This window comes from Scophthalmus maximus, chromosome 11, assembly GCF_022379125.1.
Source record: "Scophthalmus maximus strain ysfricsl-2021 chromosome 11, ASM2237912v1, whole genome shotgun sequence".
In the NCBI taxonomy this organism is placed as follows: Eukaryota; Metazoa; Chordata; class Actinopteri; order Pleuronectiformes; family Scophthalmidae; genus Scophthalmus; species Scophthalmus maximus.
The window spans coordinates 24,087,501-24,105,000 of NC_061525.1; the positions used below are offsets into that span (position 1 = coordinate 24,087,501).

The 17,500-nt window shown below is 48.2% G+C and overlaps 1 protein-coding gene across 1 annotated transcript in view; it reads left to right on the plus strand.

The window, feature by feature from the left end:
* The window catches only part of si:cabz01090165.1 (uncharacterized protein LOC100333421 homolog), a 177,017-nt gene that overhangs the window by 110,066 nt on the left and 49,451 nt on the right, over positions 1-17,500 (plus strand). The window contains exon 5 of the mRNA XM_035621891.2: positions 17,355-17,442. The gene's annotated coding sequence lies outside the window, so the exon portion shown is untranslated. The remainder of the gene's footprint in view (positions 1-17,354; positions 17,443-17,500) is intronic.

Sequence of the window (17,500 nt, forward strand, 5' to 3'; positions counted from 1 at the left end):
CAGTGATCACAGGAAACATTGTCGGACGGGTGCATTAGTTTCATTCACGCCGCGGACTCAGTTCCCTGATGACACGCTGGACGACGGCTGGGAGTTTCTTTCACTGTTCATTTCTTCTTTGCTTTTCATTAGAGCAGAGGGGAGAAGTGAAGTGGTTCAATATGAAGAAGAAAATGGACGTGACTGACAGTCTGACATGAAACCGCCGCGCGGACGAGGTACCGGACCCAGCGGGATGAATCACCTCCATGAGGAGAAGACGTTCATGCCGTGTCGCTCTGGACCGGATCACACAGCTCGAGGGCGCGAAGCACATCCACCACAATGTTCCTCTCTTATACGCAAAAATCGACTTGTTCTCAATGAATGAACTGAGTGAGAACATCTCACAGGGTCAATGTGATGGACAGAGACCAGACTGCGTCTGCAGGAGACGATCTGAGATCCGTAGTGAACTGTGTCAGTGTCAGGTCACATTAACTGCATTCGTTAGTTACACACATGACATGAAGAAAAAAATTGCATGTATTTATAATGACGCTAAAATATCTCAGATTCAGGCGCCGACATCTTGTGGTGGCGACGCCATCTTGTGGTGGCGACGCCATGTGGCGTCAGAATCTGTGCGGGAGTGATCGTGGAGTCTTCTTTGTCAAATCCTACGTCACTGTCAACAAATTTGAAATTAAAATCCATATATTGTGAAGCACATGTACTGTTGGACGTTACGAGTCACAGCAGAGCTTCATTCATCAGACGCAGGAACACACAGACAAAGCAGAACATAAAACACGAGTCATTTCTGGACCTGATACAGAAACATGAGGCGTTTAATAAAGTTGGTTGGCAACAGGGCGGCAGCCTCACAGCAAGAAGGTTCTTGGTTTGAATCCCCGTTGGGACCAACCAACCATCCAGGACCTGTCTGTGGGGTTCTCTCCAGGCTGTGTGTTCTCCCTGTGCAGGGCGAACCCCCCCCCCCCTCTCGCCTGGCTCCAGCCCCCCGCGACCCTTAGAGGATAAAGTGGTGTAGACAATGGATGGTTTGTGACCCGATTGGTTCCCCGTGTCCCTCGTTGTGCTCTAAAGCGTCCATGATTTGTTCTGAATGTGTCGTCCCCCCCCCCACAGACGATGAGATATTGGTGCAGCACCGAGGGGCTGTCTGGGGCAGAGTCTGTAACGCCGACGACCGGCCGACAAGCCCCGCATCAGTCAACGTGAGTGTACATTTGCACTGGAGGATCCCACATGCCAGACGCTGCTCGTTTCCCTGATGGCGAACGGCCTCGTCCAGCTGCGGTCGACAACAACCTGGACGGAGCTCATTAGAGACGGGATGTCAGGAGCCTGGCGTGTTTGTATCTGCAGCTCACAAACTACCACTTAATGAGGAACGTGTGGATCATTTTCTAGCAGGCGGCTCCATTTATATGCAAATATGTTAAAAAAAAACGGGGGGGGAAAGACAGATTACAGATTTGCTGTAATGGCATCTGTGAATGTATCAGAGCTGTATGCTGTGACATGAAAAGACTGTGCTGTGATGAAACATCAGCTCCTGTTGATATCGACATTTCTTACCAAAGTTATGGAAAATCCTGCGAAATTGTCTCAACACCTCATTTACACTTTTGAATGGTGCGAACTTGCTGCGACATAGAGTCAACAGTCGTTTGGGACAATTTTACATCATTAAATCAAAATGAATATCAAAATATATACATATAATGTTGGCGCCTTCTAATCAGAGGTGGCGGGCCCCAAACGCGAAGCCAATAATTGTGAAATGACACAAAGTCGATGCAAAGACGCGAGTAGACGACAATCGTGTTTTCTTTGCCCGTGTGTCGTGGTGAGCTACGTGTGACTGGTGTTACTCAGAACTTCCTGCGTGCTCCTCTTTTTCCATTCTTCACTCCCTGTTCCTCCTCCTCGTCTTCGTCCTCTTCATCCTCTCCCTGGTGGAGCTTAAACAGAAGCAGCAGGGGCAGAGCAGATAAGGCCGACGCCTTGTAAGCTCGTATATCTCTCCACAGACGGGACGGATTTCCTCCGTCTGGTTCAGGAGACACTGGCGTTGCAACTTAACACCGGTGGCGATCGCTCGAGGGAGAAACCGGCAAAGCTCCGCCGGCAGCCGCCAGTTTACTTCCAGAAGCTTCCTCGTGGAGCCAGGTTTATTATCGGCTCTTGTTTCCAGGGAGGAAATGTGATACTTCATCACACACACACACACACACACACACACGTGTGCAACAGCAGTTCAGTTTTCTCAGCTCTTCATTATTCGTGTGTTTACTCCGTCTGAGCTAATGGCCTGCTCCTATTGGCTAAACCCTCTGCAGCATGTAATCCTCCGGGGCCTATCGGAGCTCAACGATGTCTGGGGAGCGAGTGCTGCAGCTGAATGTACTGATGCACTCTGGGTAGTCCTCTGGGAACTCCCCTTTTCTTGTGGTGGGAAGTCGGTGAATGTGAGGTGTGTGCGCGCACGTGTGTGCGTGTGTGTTTAGGTTTGTATAGAAGGCTGTAGAGACCAACAGACATTCTTTGTGTATCTTTTTTTCTGTGCTAACTGTTTAGCACTGGGTGGGTAGGTAGGTTTTTAGATAGGTTGTTAGATAGGTAGAGCAAAAGAGTGATTGGTAGGTAGGTAAAGCAAAAGAGTGCATGGTAGATAGGCAGGCAGGTAGGTAGGTAGGTAGGTAGGTAGAGCAAAAGAGTGATTGGTAGGTAGGTTGTTAGATAGGTAGAGCAAAAGAGTGATTGGTAGGTAGGTAGGTAGGTAGGTAGAGCAAAAAAGTGATTGGTAGGTAGGTAGGTAGGTAGGTAGGTAGGTAGGTAGGTAGGTAGAGCAAAAGAGTGATTGGTAGGTAGGCAGGTAGAGCAAAAGAGTGATTGGTAGGTAGGTAGGTAGGTAGGTAGGTAGGTAGGTAGGTAGAGCAAAAGAGTGATTGGTAGGTAGGTAGGTAGGTAGGTAGGTAGGTAGGTAGGTAGGTAGGTAGGTAGAGCAAAAGAGTGATTGGTAGGTAGGTAGGTAGGTAGGTAGGTAAAGCAAAAGAGTGATTGGTAGGTAGGTAGGTAGAGCAAACGAATGGTGGCTTCCAGTGGTCATATCAGGAACGACACTGTGACTGATGACAACACTGGTACAACAGTCAAGAACTGAAACATAATTTGTGTTTGATCGTCTCATTTTCATTTTTCAACAAACAAAAACTTCATCGGAACAAATGAGAAGCAATGGAGCACAGAGACATGACATGAACAGAACAAAAGGGGGGAAAATTTAAAAATAACGGTCGATGTACATGTAATGTTTCCATAAATCACAGGCGTGATGTGATGTTTGCACATAAGTGCTGTCACAGCTGAGCTGCTATTCAGCGCCTGGAGATGTTAATGTGATGGAGGAGGAGTGATCCTCTGTGGGATGTGATGTGTAGCCCCCCACCACCCCCGACCTCCCAACCCTCCATCCTCCACCTCGTCTGTCCATCCATCTCCCGTCTGTTTTCCCCCCTCGTCTCCCGTCTTATTTACTTTGGATGTAACAGCAAGCGGCGGCGGCGGCGACGACGTGATCTCTGATTGCAGCATCCCACCACTTCTGTCAGTCACAATTCATCATTTTCACCATCTCTCTCTCCCACTCTATCCATCCCCCCCCCCCCCCCCCCCCCGTTTATCTCTTTATTTACGGGGAGGGAGACGTGATATGAGGAGGAGACGGATGCCGACGCTGGGTTGATGCCGATTGCAGCCTCCTACGGTTTCTGTCAGTCATCGTTTGTCACGTTTGCCCTCCTCCGCTCTCACTCTCGTCGCTCTCTCCCTCGTTGGTGATTTAGTGATATGAGAATTAGCTCGTGCCTGATGTTGATCGCGTGATGGTGATTGCAACGTCCCGCAACTTCTGTCCAGCAGAATTTATTATTGCTTGAGGACATGGCAGCTCTCTTGAAAACGTGATGAGGAGCAGGATCTTGTGCTTTATACGAGGCCATTCACGAATTTAAGGCGATGCAATGTCCCAATAAGGATTCCTGTACAACCGTGTGTGTGTCTTTGTCTTTCTACATGTTTTCATCCTCAGCCAACCAACCAGCAGCCTACGTCAGAAAAAAGAACCTTGAATCCCTGGAGGTTCATTAGAGAACGACGTCTTTATTCCTAACGGCTGAAAGTGGAGGTTTCTCCCGCTCACGACAACTTATTATCTGATGAGAGACAACTGGAGTTTACTGTCTGTGTGAACGAGAGGAAGAGGCGATGTCTCAGATTAGAAAGACTTCTCGTGTGTGTGTGTGACGTCACCCAGATGAATTCTGGGAGCTCATTTAAATTTGCTACAGTCTGGATCTCCTCCATTGGGGGAGTGATTTCCCCTTGCCGGTCCCAATCACAACCGATTATGTGATAGTGGGCGGGGCTTATACCGTGACGCGGAGAGAAGAACGTCAACACTGGTTCACAGACATTGTGGAATCATCCTCACAGACGTCACAGACGTCACAGACGTCACAGACGTGTCCTCCCTGCTCTCGTCTGTCGCTCAACAGACGCCACGTGACTCATTGCTCTCGCTGGTTGTAGGTCTATACGATTGCGTCCGTTGGCAGGTGTAGCAGGCTGGATGTCTCCAGTGTTTGGCTGAATCCAAACCTCCTTTTTACTGACAAAGCCTGAGAGCAAATTGGTTGAGCAAGGTTCGCGTCTTAACGTGTTGTTCTGAAATAGACGTTATTAAAAAGCTCCAACGCCACAAATATCGTCAGAATGAATTCCTTGACAAATGAGTTCAAGCTCCGGAGCAAAGTGGAAAATGTAGAAAAGCTTGTTAATCAGGCTGCTGCCTGTTATTTGTTCTTATGTTATATTTATTCTTTTTTTCCCCGAAACGTCGAGCGGTGACAAACGACCGCAGCGATTAAAACTCAATCAATGCAACAACAAAAAACTGTTCAAATGGGAAAACATGACAATTATGTCAAACACACAAACGGAATAAAACGTTCCTCCGAAAAATACGACACGACAAACTTGACTTGTATTTAATCAGACGGTGAAAATGATGTTCAACAATATGTTTGATTCAGTTTAATCATCACAGAATTTTCCCTCAGATTCTTCCAGACTTACATCAAAATATCTGAGGTGAAGAAAAATATCAAATTATGAAGCTGGCACAGTAAAAAAAAAAAAAAGAAGGATTGATTCCCAAAAATCAATTCCTGCAGAAATGTTTGTGCATATACATTGAATTCTTCTCCAAAACCTCTTCCGCCGACTCTGTCTGAAATGACAGGGAGACAGGTGAAGCCGGCAGTTTTCATTTTTCATATTTCATATTTCATATCTCACAGTCAGTGCTGCAGGACTCGTGGAGCCGAGGGGATTTACTGTGTCTGTAGTCGAGGCAAAATGAAGACAGTAAAACATCCGCGGACAGTCTTCACCTTGTGAGACTCGCTCACGCTGAATCATCGGGACAATTAGCGGTGATAACCGTTAACGCTGACGGGAAGTAGAGTCGTCGCAAATAAACGGTGATTAATGTCTTTCGACAGGCGTCAGCGATCGTTCGCTCTTGTTTGTCTGTCGTCCTGCAGGAGATGGTTAGATTCTGATGAAGGAAAAATGAGGCGTAGTATTGAATATTAGAAATTAATGGAGCTGGGTTCTCTGCTGTGTCTCAGATTTCTTCTTTAAATCACCAGTGATCACATCATGGCCGTCTAACGAGGCGAAGCAGCTCTGTGTTATGAATGAGTCTCGTGTTGTTGGTCTGACCTTCACAGAAGCTTCTGGAAAAAGATATCGGTGAGAAAAAAATGCCAGAAAAGATTTTCTTCATCATAATCGCTGAGCAATAACTCCTTTCTGTCAGTGACATGTCTCATTTCATGTAACAGGTTTGTTAGGTTTCACCCACATTGCTACGTTTCCGTTTTGAGACGCATCACTGTTGCCATGGTTGCGCCTGTCGTCCTCGCCGCTCCGGAGTTTCAGGGCGAGTAAAACGGAGAAGGTTGGAAATCTGGTGCTGCTGGATCCGTTTCGGTTCGCTTCGACACGATGACGCGTTAACTTCCTGATTGGATCTCATCGGTCACGACTCGACGACCAGCGGTCGCTAACACTTCCTGTCATTGACAGCACTTCCTGTTTAAAAGTTGTTAGGTCTAAACGTTGTAATGTGTAAACCTGATAAGGAAACAAATCTTGTCTGGACGGAGATCCTTCTTATTTCAAAACTCAACGAAAACAAACACACACACACACACACACACACACACACACACACACACACACACACACACACACACACGGAGCAGGTGCATCTGTTGATCTACAGTAGATTGGCCTGCAGGTGGGAGCGGCCTCACCTCTCTCACACACACACACACACACACACACACACACACACACACACACAAACACACACACGCTGTGATGTGCCAGAGTCTCAGGGCCGAGCGTGACAAGGTGTCAAAGTGTTTACGCTCCACCTGCCAAGGATCCGTCCTCCTCCTCCTCCTCATCCTCCTCCTCTTTCTCCTCATCCTGTTTTCTCCTCCTCCTCCTCTTCCTCTTCCTCTTTCTCCCCCTCCTCCTCCTCCTCCTCCTCATCATCATCCTCTTCTTCCTCCTCCTCCTCCTCCTCCTCCTCCTCCTCCTCCTCCTCTTTCTCCTCCTCCTCCTCTTCCTCCTCGTCTTTCTCCTCCTCCTCCTCTTTCTCCTCATCCTCCTCATCCTCCTCCTCCTCCTCATCCTCCTCCTCCTCCTCATCCTCCTCCTCCTCTTTCTCCTCCTCTTCCTCCTCCTCTTCCTCCTCCTCCTCCTCTTTCTCCTCCTCCTCCTCCTCATCCCCCTCCTCCTACTCTTTCTCCTCCTCCTCCTCCTCCTCCTCCTCTTTCTCCTCCTCTTTCACCTCCTCCTCTTCCTCCTCCTCCTCCTCCTCTTTCTCCTCTTTCTCCTCCTCCTCCTCCTCCTCCTCCTCTTCCTCCTCCTCCTCCTCTTCCTCCTCTTTCTCCTCCTCATCCTCCTCCTCCTCTTTCTCCTCTTCCTCTCTCTCCTCCTCTTTCTCCTCCTCCTCCTCTTTCTCCTCCTCTTTCTCCTCTTCTTCCTCTTTCTCCTCCTCTTTCTCCTCCTCTCCAACCTTCCCTCCTTTTTCTACATCTCACTCCCATTTTGAGTTTCTCTTAAAACGTCAAATCAAATCAGCTCTGAACAAAAAATCAAACAATTTTTTTCTCCACACAATTATAATAATTTAAAAAATAAAATTCTGATGACACGCCTCCGACCTTGATCTACCCCAAGTGTCAACGTGAAACTCGTGTCATTAGTTGAAACATTCAGCTGACGCCATGTCGTCCTCGAGATCCTCTGGACGTCGGTGGATGTAAAAACTCCACGAGACAGTTTCTGTTTCTCGAAATAACTAATATCAAAAAAACTTTGAGTAATTCAAAATTGTCAAATATGAGATATTTATAGGTTATAAAAGGAGAGAGAGAGAAAAAGGTAAAATGTTACAGATGAGATTGTGAGTTCAGCTGACACGAGTCGGAACAGACTGTGTCCGCTGGGAGTTGCATGTTTCTATCGTCACACTGTCGTGTTCTGTCCAGCTGACGTCACACGTGATCACGCACACGCACACGCACACGCACACGCATGTACGAGCGCTCGCAGGCCCTCGTCTCTTTCCGACGCCGTCTTCGCTGACAGCTGAACTCGGTGTATGGAAGCGTTGAGGCAAACACGGGGGAGACTGCGAACGCGCCTCCTGCCCGCTGGATGGAAGCGACTGTGAGCCGATGTTACACACGGGAAAAATATGTTTCTATACAAAAATGTTTCACAGAGATTGAACGTCGGCGGGTTCCATGTGCACGTTGTAGGGCAGTGATGGATCTTTGTTGTCGTGGACGTCTCATGTCCACAGTCACGTTTGTCATCGGTTTCTTTCTTGTTTCAGATTAACCGACAGTATTTTATCTATTAATAATTTTTACTGACGTACTGTTCCCATGTTTAATCCACATAAAAAAAGAATCAGCACAGTAAAACCAAACCAAGACAAATATATTCTTATCCTGTGACAGGTCACGCAAAAACCTTCGCACCCACCAGACACACACACACACACACACACACACACACACACGTACGCACACACACTCACACTCACACACACACACACACACACACACACACTCTGCCCAGCTTCTCCTGAACGTCAGCACACTGTTCCAGCCAGTCTGTGTGTTTGGCAAACACAGCATGAGCGCATGTGTGTGTGAGACACACACAGAGTGTGTGTGTGTGTGTGTGTGAGTGTGTGTGTGTGTGTGTGAGTGTGTGTGTTTGTTTGTGTGCGCCATCTGTTAAAATATTGAGTAGAACAGACCAGTATTATTCCCACAATCCCTCCCCTGCTGTCCTCTCTCTTTGCCATCGTTGACTCTATCATCCATCTATCTTCATCAACACCTCTTCTCTTTTTTCCTGCAGCACCAAATGAACCAAACTCGCATGTAAACAGCAGCGTTGTCGTCGTATCGTCGCACTACTGACATATTTTTGCACAACCTATCTAACATTTACAAAAGAAAACAGTTCTTTAAAGCCCCAGTGTGTAATTTTCTGGCGCCATCTGGTGGTAAAGTTGCAAACCCGCAACCAACTGAGCGACCGACAGGGGACACTTTATGGCGGCGCACAGCTGATTCCATTTCCTGTTCCCGACAGCGTCTTAAATTTCAACGTGAACGCGACGTATTCTGGATGTTTAGTTCAACAAGCGTCTTCAACACGACGTAGAAACATGGAGACTCACACGGAGGTCGGTCCACCTCATGAACTATATTTAACTATATATGAACACATGGTTATGGACAAGATATTCAACTTCTGTGATTAAGTTCTTCTGAATATTACACACTGGAGCTTTAAGTGTGCGGCTCTGTTTCTTTCTCCACATCCCGCGTTCGTCACTTGCTGCTTATTCACATTGTTTAGTTTTCAACCATCTGCGGCGACGTTGAGGTTCTAACCGAGGTCACAGTGAAGCCTCCGAAGAATAACAGTGACGCTCCGATGACAGGCGGTCGTCCGTGAGTCTGAGGCCGTTGTCGATGTCCGTTTAGTTCCGGTCACAAATCTCTCTGTCACACGGACTCTGGGCGCTGACAGCTCATGGCAGCGGGACGATAACATCCTCAGTCCATCCCGACCAAGACAACATCCTTGACACCAAATCACAAGCAGAGGTTTTAATATCCGTGGTGATCCTGACCACCGACCCCGCACCACGGAACGAGGAAGATTATCATTTTTAGAATATTCTAACATCTGACGGGGCTGCACGGTGGTGTAGTGGTTAGCACCTTCGCCTCACAGCAAGAAGGTTCTGGGTTCGAATCCCGGTTCAACCAGGGCCTTTCTGTGTGGAGTTTGCATGTTCTCCCCGTGTGTGCGTGGGTTCTCTCCAGGTTCTCCATCTTCCTCCCACAGTCCAGAGACATGAGAATGGGGTCAGGTTCATTGGAGACTCTAAATTGACCGTAGGTGTGAATGTGAGAGTGAATGGTTGTTTGTCTCTGTATGTGGCCCTGTGATAGGCTGGAGACCTGTCCAGGGTGAACCCCGCCTCTCGCCCAATGTTAGCTGGGATTGGCTCCAGCGACCCCCCGCGACCCTTAAATGGATAAAGCGGTAGACGATGAATGAATAACATCTGACGCACAAATGTCCAAACTATTCCTCGACTTATTCCTTCTAACTGTCCAGGAAGTTTGTAGGAGGAAAAGGGCTTTTAGGTATTTGGCTTCCTTGGATTGGAATCCATCCATCCATCATCTACCGCTTCATCCATTGAAGGGTCGCGGGGGGCTGGAGCCAAACCCAGCTGACATTGGGCGAGAGGCGGGGTTCACCCAGGTCCCAGCCTATCACAGGGCCACATACAGAGACAAACAACCATTCACTCTCACATTCACACCTACGGTCAATTTAGAGACTCCAATGAACCTGACCCCATTCTCATGTCTCTGGACTGTTGCCAGGACATTGTTGTTCTTACTCCTGGTTAAATAAAGGTTTTAATAATAATGATGATAATGAAATCTGATATTTGTAGAGAGATTCCACCAGATTGAAAACAGTTCAAGTCCCAATCGTCGCCGATCACACGACGATGAACGAATAAGAGTTTCAGCGTGTTTTTATGTTGTGTTATTGTAACGAAGAGCAGGTCAGGTGACCTAGGTGTTTTGTGAGCTCAGGGAAACGCAAACCCCTCCTCCTCCTCCTCGTCAGGACCTCTGACCGTCCTCCACCTTCATCTCCTCCTCCTCCTCCTCCTCCTCCTCCTCCTCGTCAGGACCTCTGACCGTCCTCCACCTTCATCTCCTCCTCCTCCTCCTCCTCCTCCTCCTCCTCCTCCTCAGGACCTCTGACCGTCCTCCACCTTCATCTCCTCCTCCTCCTCCTCCTCCTCCTCCTCGTCAGGACCTCTGACCGTCCTCCACCTTCATCTCCTCCTCCTCCTCCTCCTCCTCCTCGTCAGGACCTCTGACCGTCCTCCACCTTCATCTCCTCCTCCTCCTCCTCCTCCTCCTCCTCCTCAGGACCTCTGACCGTCCTCCACCTTCATCTCCTCCTCCTCCTCCTCCTCCTCCTCCTCCTCGTCAGGACCTCTGACCGTCCTCCACCTTCATCTCCTCCTCCTCCTCCTCCTCCTCCTCGTCAGGACCTCTGACCGTCCTCCACCTTCATCTCCTCCTCCTCCTCCTCCTCCTCCTCCTCGTCAGGACCTCTGACCGTCCTCCACCTTCATCTCCTCCTCCTCCTCCTCCTCCTCCTCCTCCACCTTCATCTCCTCCTCCTCTTCCTCCTCCTCCTCCTCCTCGTCAGGACCTCTGACCGTCCTCCACATTCATCTCCTCCCGTCCTCCTCCTCCACCTTCATCTCCTCCTCCTCCTCCTCCTCCTCCTCGTCAGGACCTCTGACCGTCCTCCACCTTCATCTCCTCCTCCTCCTCCTCCTCCTCCTCGTCAGGACCTCTGACCGTCCTCCACCTTCATCTCCTCCTCCTCCTCCTCCTCCTCCTCGTCAGGACCTCTGACCGTCCTCCACCTTCATCTCCTCCTCCTCCTCCTCCTCCTCCTCCTCCTCCTCCTCCACCTTCATCTCCTCCTCCTCTTCCTCCTCCTCCTCCTCCTCGTCAGGACCTCTGACCGTCCTCCACCTTCATCTCCTCCCGTCCTCCTCCTCCACCTTCATCTCCTCCTCCTCCTCCTCCTCCTCCTCCTCGGCGTGTCGCTGAAATGAACGGACGCCCTCAGTTGTCATCCTCACTATCTAACACATGAACCATAACCGTGAATGGATGTTTTCATTTCCTTCCTTTCTTTTCCCTTCACGTCCCTTCATCTTCTCATTCTTCTTCCTCCCGCGGTCGCTCGTCCTCTTCTGTTGGTTTCTTCTTCTTCTTCTCTCTAAACGTGACGACGCTCTGTCAGAGAACATCTCTGCTCCTGTAATATCCCGTCAGCCCGTTCTTATCACCTGCAGTAGTTTTCCTGGTGACTCTGCCAATGACACTGCTTTAGTATTATTATTGACACGCCCAGACCCCAAAAGTTCAGGCCTCACTGGCGTTTTGAGAGATTCACGAGGTGGAGGTCGGCTTCGGTTCGTTGATAAAAGAAAAACAGATTCATATTTAGCATTTATCTATGAGGCGTCTTGTCTGTGGCAGTGTGGCGCCTCCTGATTATGAAGTATTTGGAACTGCAGCTCCCATATCTGGGGACTTTTGGTGAATATATGAATATATATATATAAACATGGTCATAATTTGTCAAAAGGGGGATGAGAGTCAGTGGATGAGGGGGAAGAGGAGGAGGAGAAGAAGAGAGGAAGAGGGGACGGACGACGGGTGGACGGAGAAAGAGGAGAAAGGGGATTTGCACAAGAGGACGAAGGTGAAGACGAGAGAGAGGATCGATAATCTGGGAAATCACGATATTGGAAAACTCCTCCAGGGATCCGTGGAGCGTGGGAGGACGGACAGACACACACACACACACACGCACACACACACGCACGCACGCACGCACGCACGCACGCACGCACGCACGCACACGCACGCACGAGGCGGGGCCTCGACACCACAAGCTCATTCACACAAGCTCGACCAATCCGGGGTCAGCTGTCAATCATGAGGTCTTCTTATTATCATGAAATGATTAATTGGAAGCAAAGTGATCAGAAACATGAACACATGAACAAACATCATAAGAACGACCTCACATGACATGGAGGGGGCGGGGCTTAAGACCTGTACCGCAGCCAGACACCAGGGGGCGGGGCTTATGATCGTGTCCGACATGTCACTGTTGCTGTGTCTTCCCTGAAGTGTCTTCACTTCCTGACTTCCTGTTCGGCGTCACTCCGTCTCGTGAGTTGATAACTGGACCTCGTTGTATGAATATTGATGAGGATGCGAGTTCACCAGAACGTCTCTCCGCCACTGGGATGAATTATCTTTCTCATTACTTTCATCCCCAGCCGAGCACTGGGGATGGCTTCATTGCCTTTTCAGTTTTTTCCTGTTTTTTTAATTTAGCTCTCTGAACACGTTTAGAGTCCAGAAGAATGTTCTCCTACGGGAGTCGAATTGGAAAATCATCATTATTATTATTCCAACTGACCATCTGAGGGGAAATTGGAAACTGGAAAAGAATATCTTATTGTTTGTGTTGACCACAGAAGCCGTCACATTCAAATTCAATTCTTCTTTTTCTTGTTTGTGTAGAAACATACGTTTGGTCATTTCACATTTCATCACCGACACGAGATGTGACGCCAGCGACAGGCGAGCACATGGAACGCACCGTTATCTGGATGAGAACAACACATTTAATGACGTAAGAAAACAAGGACCACCCCAGATAGAAACACATGAGCTCGTTTGTTTTGAATGAGGTTAAAGTTACAGACTTTAACGTTTAATGAAGACAAAAGAGAAGAAAAGACTAATTTGTCTAATTGCCGGTCGCTGGTGTTTGTACCAGACACGTTCGAGGTCGTGGGAAACGGGACGTTCAACTCTCAAGAGGGGAGACGGGAACATTCGTTAATGAAGGAAACACGAGGAGAACAATAAGACAAGAAAAGGATATGTATTATTGTATTATGATATCAGAGTCAAACAGGCTACTGTACAAACAGACGCCAGGATCTCAAAAGTCATTAAATCTGAAGGTTTTGAGATCTGCACTCTAAAAGAGCCTTCAGGGATCGACACAGTTTCTGGATCGATTACAGATCCATCCCCCCTTCATTGATTATCTATTCAACCTCTTATAGTATTGCTTCCGATCAATACGAATACATCTTCTGATCTATTAATCTACTCCACGCCCCCCCGACAGGGGACACTTTATGGCGGCGCACCGCTGATTCAACAGGATGTTGAAACATGGAGACTCACGGAGGTCAGGTTCTACACTGTGTAATATTCAGAAGAACTTATTCACATAAGTTGAATATATCGTCCATAACTCTGTTCATATTTAAGTTAAATATAGTTCATGAGGTGGACCGACCTCCGTGTGAGTCTCCATGTTTCTACGTCGTGTTGAAGACGCTTGTTGAACTAAACACTCCAGAATACGTCGCGTTCACGTTGCATTTTCAGACGCTGACGGAAACAGGAAATGGAATCGGCGGTGCGCCGCCATAAAGTGTCCCCTGTCGGTCGCTCGGTTGGTTGCAGATATGTAACTTTACCACTAGATGGCGCCAGAAAATCACAAAAATGACTGTCAAAGTGGATTAAGTTTGGTTTCTGTCCAGTTTGTTTTCCTGCTTTAAAGTTGAACTAAATACTTTGAAACCAGTTCATTGTGTTTCAATGAACGCTGTTCCGAGCGTCTGTGTCCTTCGACAGAGTCTGTGGTGTGTACAGTAACGTGTGTGTGTGTGTGTGTGTGTGTGTGGGTGGGTGTGTCCTAATCAATAATCTTCACGTCTTCAGCGTCATCAATCACCATTAGGAGCTTTCCTGGCGGTTGTGTTGGGTGTCGTCCACCGCCTCCTTCGTGTGCCTCATTAAAACGGGAGTAAAAAAAACCCGACTGAAGCCGCGAACCACTGCAGACTGTACTTCACCTCGTGACTTCCTCCTGGAGGAAACTACAGGCGAGCGTGGCACATGAGGTTTTTATATCCAACAACGTTCAGCTGCCCACAGGGAGGAGGAGGCGGAGGAGGCGTGAACCCAGACGGGGAGAGGTCCTGGTGGGGATGAACACGGGCGGGATGCCCCTCCTCCCTCCCTCCAACCTGGAGCTGGAGGGAGGGAGGAGGGGAGAGAGAGTCAGCTGGACCATCTGCCATCAGCCTCCAGCCTCTGCCAACACACACACACACACACACACACACACACACACACACACACTTGCGTGCATCCTTTTGCCCTCATAGATTCACACAACAAAAAATTATGACATGAATGTTTCTCGTGTGTGTGTGTGTGTGTGTGTGTGTGTCTTCTGTCGGCTCCCTGCTGAATTTATACTTCTCTCTCAGGACGGAACAACCCTTCGCGCGTTCACTCCTCCATCCATCCATCAATCATCCATCCATCCTCTTTCCTCTCCTCCTCCTCCCTCTGACTCTCTACCACTTCATTCACATATCTGTAAAACGTGTGCTGCTGTCGTTCTGAACCAAAGTCATTACGACTAATAATAATAATAATAATAAAACGTATCTGAGGCATTTCAATATAACACAAACTTACTGTTCTTATGTGAAGAAGGAGGCTGCTTTACATTCCAACACTTTATGTAAAGGTTCATTGAAACCAGCGTGAGAAGTAGAGCGACGCGTGATCCTGGATTAGTGACCTCATCAGGCTGATCAATGATTATTAATAAGTTTTTTATTTCTTTGTTTTCGTCCTCGACTCGTCTGTTTTCACGTCAGCAGAAGGGTAAAGGAGGAAATGAGCTTCTGTGATTGGATCAATCTCTCAATTAATCTACGCATTAATTAATACAATGCAATAATTATGATTCATCCATCAATTATCCAATCATCCGTCCTGTCTCATCCTTTCCTCTCTATGTGAACACCCACATATGTTTTCCTCTCTCCCTCTTTGGGATCAATAAAGTAGATCTCTCTTTCTTTATGTCCTCAGCCGTCCTTCATCTTCTTCTTCTTCGTCCTCCTCCTCCTTCTTCATCCTCCTCCTCCTCCTTCTTCATCCTCCTCCTTCTTCTTCGTCCTCCTTCTTCTTCTTCTTCTTCGTCCTCCTCCTCCTTCTTCATCCTCCTCCTCCTCCTTCTTCATCCTCCTCCTTCTTCTTCATCCTCCTTCTTCATCCTCCTCCTCCTCCTTCTTCATCCTCCTTCTTCTTCTTCATCCTCCTTCTTCTTCTTCTTCGTCCTCCTCCTCCTTCTTCTTCATCCTCCTCCTTCTTCTTCATCCTCCTTCTTCTTCTTCTTCGTCCTCCTTCTTCTTCGTCCTCCTCCTTCTTCTTCTTCATCCTTCTTCTTCTTCGTCCTCCTCCTTCTTCTTCGTCCTCCTCCTTCTTCTTCTTCTTCATCCTCCTTCTTCTTCTTCATCCTTCTTCTTCTTCATCCTCCTTCTTCTTCTTCTTCGTCCTCCTTCTTCTTCTTCATCCTCCTTCTTCTTCTTCATCCTCCTTCTTCTTCTTCGTCCTCCTTCTTCTTCTTCATCCTCCTTCTTCTTCTTCTTCGTCCTCCTTCTTCTTCTTCATCCTCCTTCTTCTTCATCCTCCTTCTTCTTCTTCTACGTCCTCCTTCTTCTTCTTCTTCGTCCTCCTTCTTCTTCTTCTTCGTCCTCCTTCTTCTTCTTCTTCGTCCTCCTTCGTCTTCTTCGTCCTCCTTCTTCTTCTTCATCCTCCTCTCCTTCAGTCCCACATCTGTCAGGCGTCACGTTCCATGTTTTATTCATAACTTTTTGGATGTTTGTCGAACTCACCAGTTTTCCTCGTCGTGACATTTGACCCCGTGCAGTAGGATTTTGACTGAATCTTCCTCGAGCTGACGTGTCGTCAGAGTCCCGTGTTGAACCGCTCGCTAATGACCAGGAAGGGAAAAGTCCACCTGTCAGGGTTTGGCGGTGGATCCTCACGAGCACAAGAACTCTGTTTGGCTCAGGAAATAATGAAAGGACGCGCACGAGTGTGTGCGTGTGTGTGTGTGTGTGTGTGTGTGTGCGTGTGTGTGCGTGTGTGCGTGCGTGCGTGTGTGCGTGTGTGCGTGTGTGCATGTGTGTGTGTGTGTGTGGATGAAGTTGACTTTGACTGATGAAGCCACGACAGTTTGATCGGGCTCAGGTCCAACAGAAGAGTTCTAACGTCCAGAGAGTGAAAAAGAAGAATAGTTGTTTCATTCGGAGACGGAGGAGGCTGCAGCTGTCCACCACACACACACACACACACACACACACACACACACACACACACACACACACACACACACACACACACACACACACACACTCCCGCGACGACGACAACATGCAGATTAACAGACGGAGGACGACTGGACCGACTCTCTCTCGTCACTTATCGGTCCTCTCATCTTAATGAGACTGGAGCAGCAACAGCATAATCTTTCCCAGAAGGCTTTGCTCTGCAGGTCCGGACCACAGACTCATTAACCAGCAACAGAACCGGCGACGCTCGACTTGACTCGACTGGACCACTCCCACATTTAAAGACTGACACATCAACGAGCTCGCTGTGAGTCATCGATGTGTGTGAGAGCAGAGGGGAGACACACACACACACACAGACACACACACACACACACACACACACACACACACACACACACACACACAGATCCGATCAGATTGTTGATTAGATCTCAATCTCTCACATTGATTGATCTTATTTCTCATCCAATCAGATGCAGTTCAGCTCAGTCACTGTGTGTGTGTGTGTGTGTGTGTGTGTGTGTGTGTGTGTCTGTGTGTGTGTGTGTGTGTGTGTGTCTGTGTGTGTGTGTGTGTGTGTGGGTGTGTGTGGGTGTTTGATTCAGGATTTTTGTGCCTGATTTCGGGGGTCAAAGGTCACTTTATGTGACACAATTTCATTCAAATGTGTAACGGGACAGAGCGATGACATTTTGTATCCCAAAGGTCAAAGGTCAGCTTCACTGTGACATCACAATATTCTGCAAAATAAAAAAACACATTTCTGGTCATTTATTCGCTGTTTTGACGATTTCAGTCATTTTAAATGTAAACATATGCATATATATAAGATCCCTTTCTCTTCCTTCTCCCTCAGGCTGCTGCAGATCGGAGCCAGTTGCCGCGTCACATCCATCCATCCCGATCGGCTCGTCTTCGTCGAGGAACGCTGAGCGTCACATCAGGTACAGTCGCTCGAGCGTCCGCCGCCACTGACGCTCCGTCTGCGTCACGTCATCACCG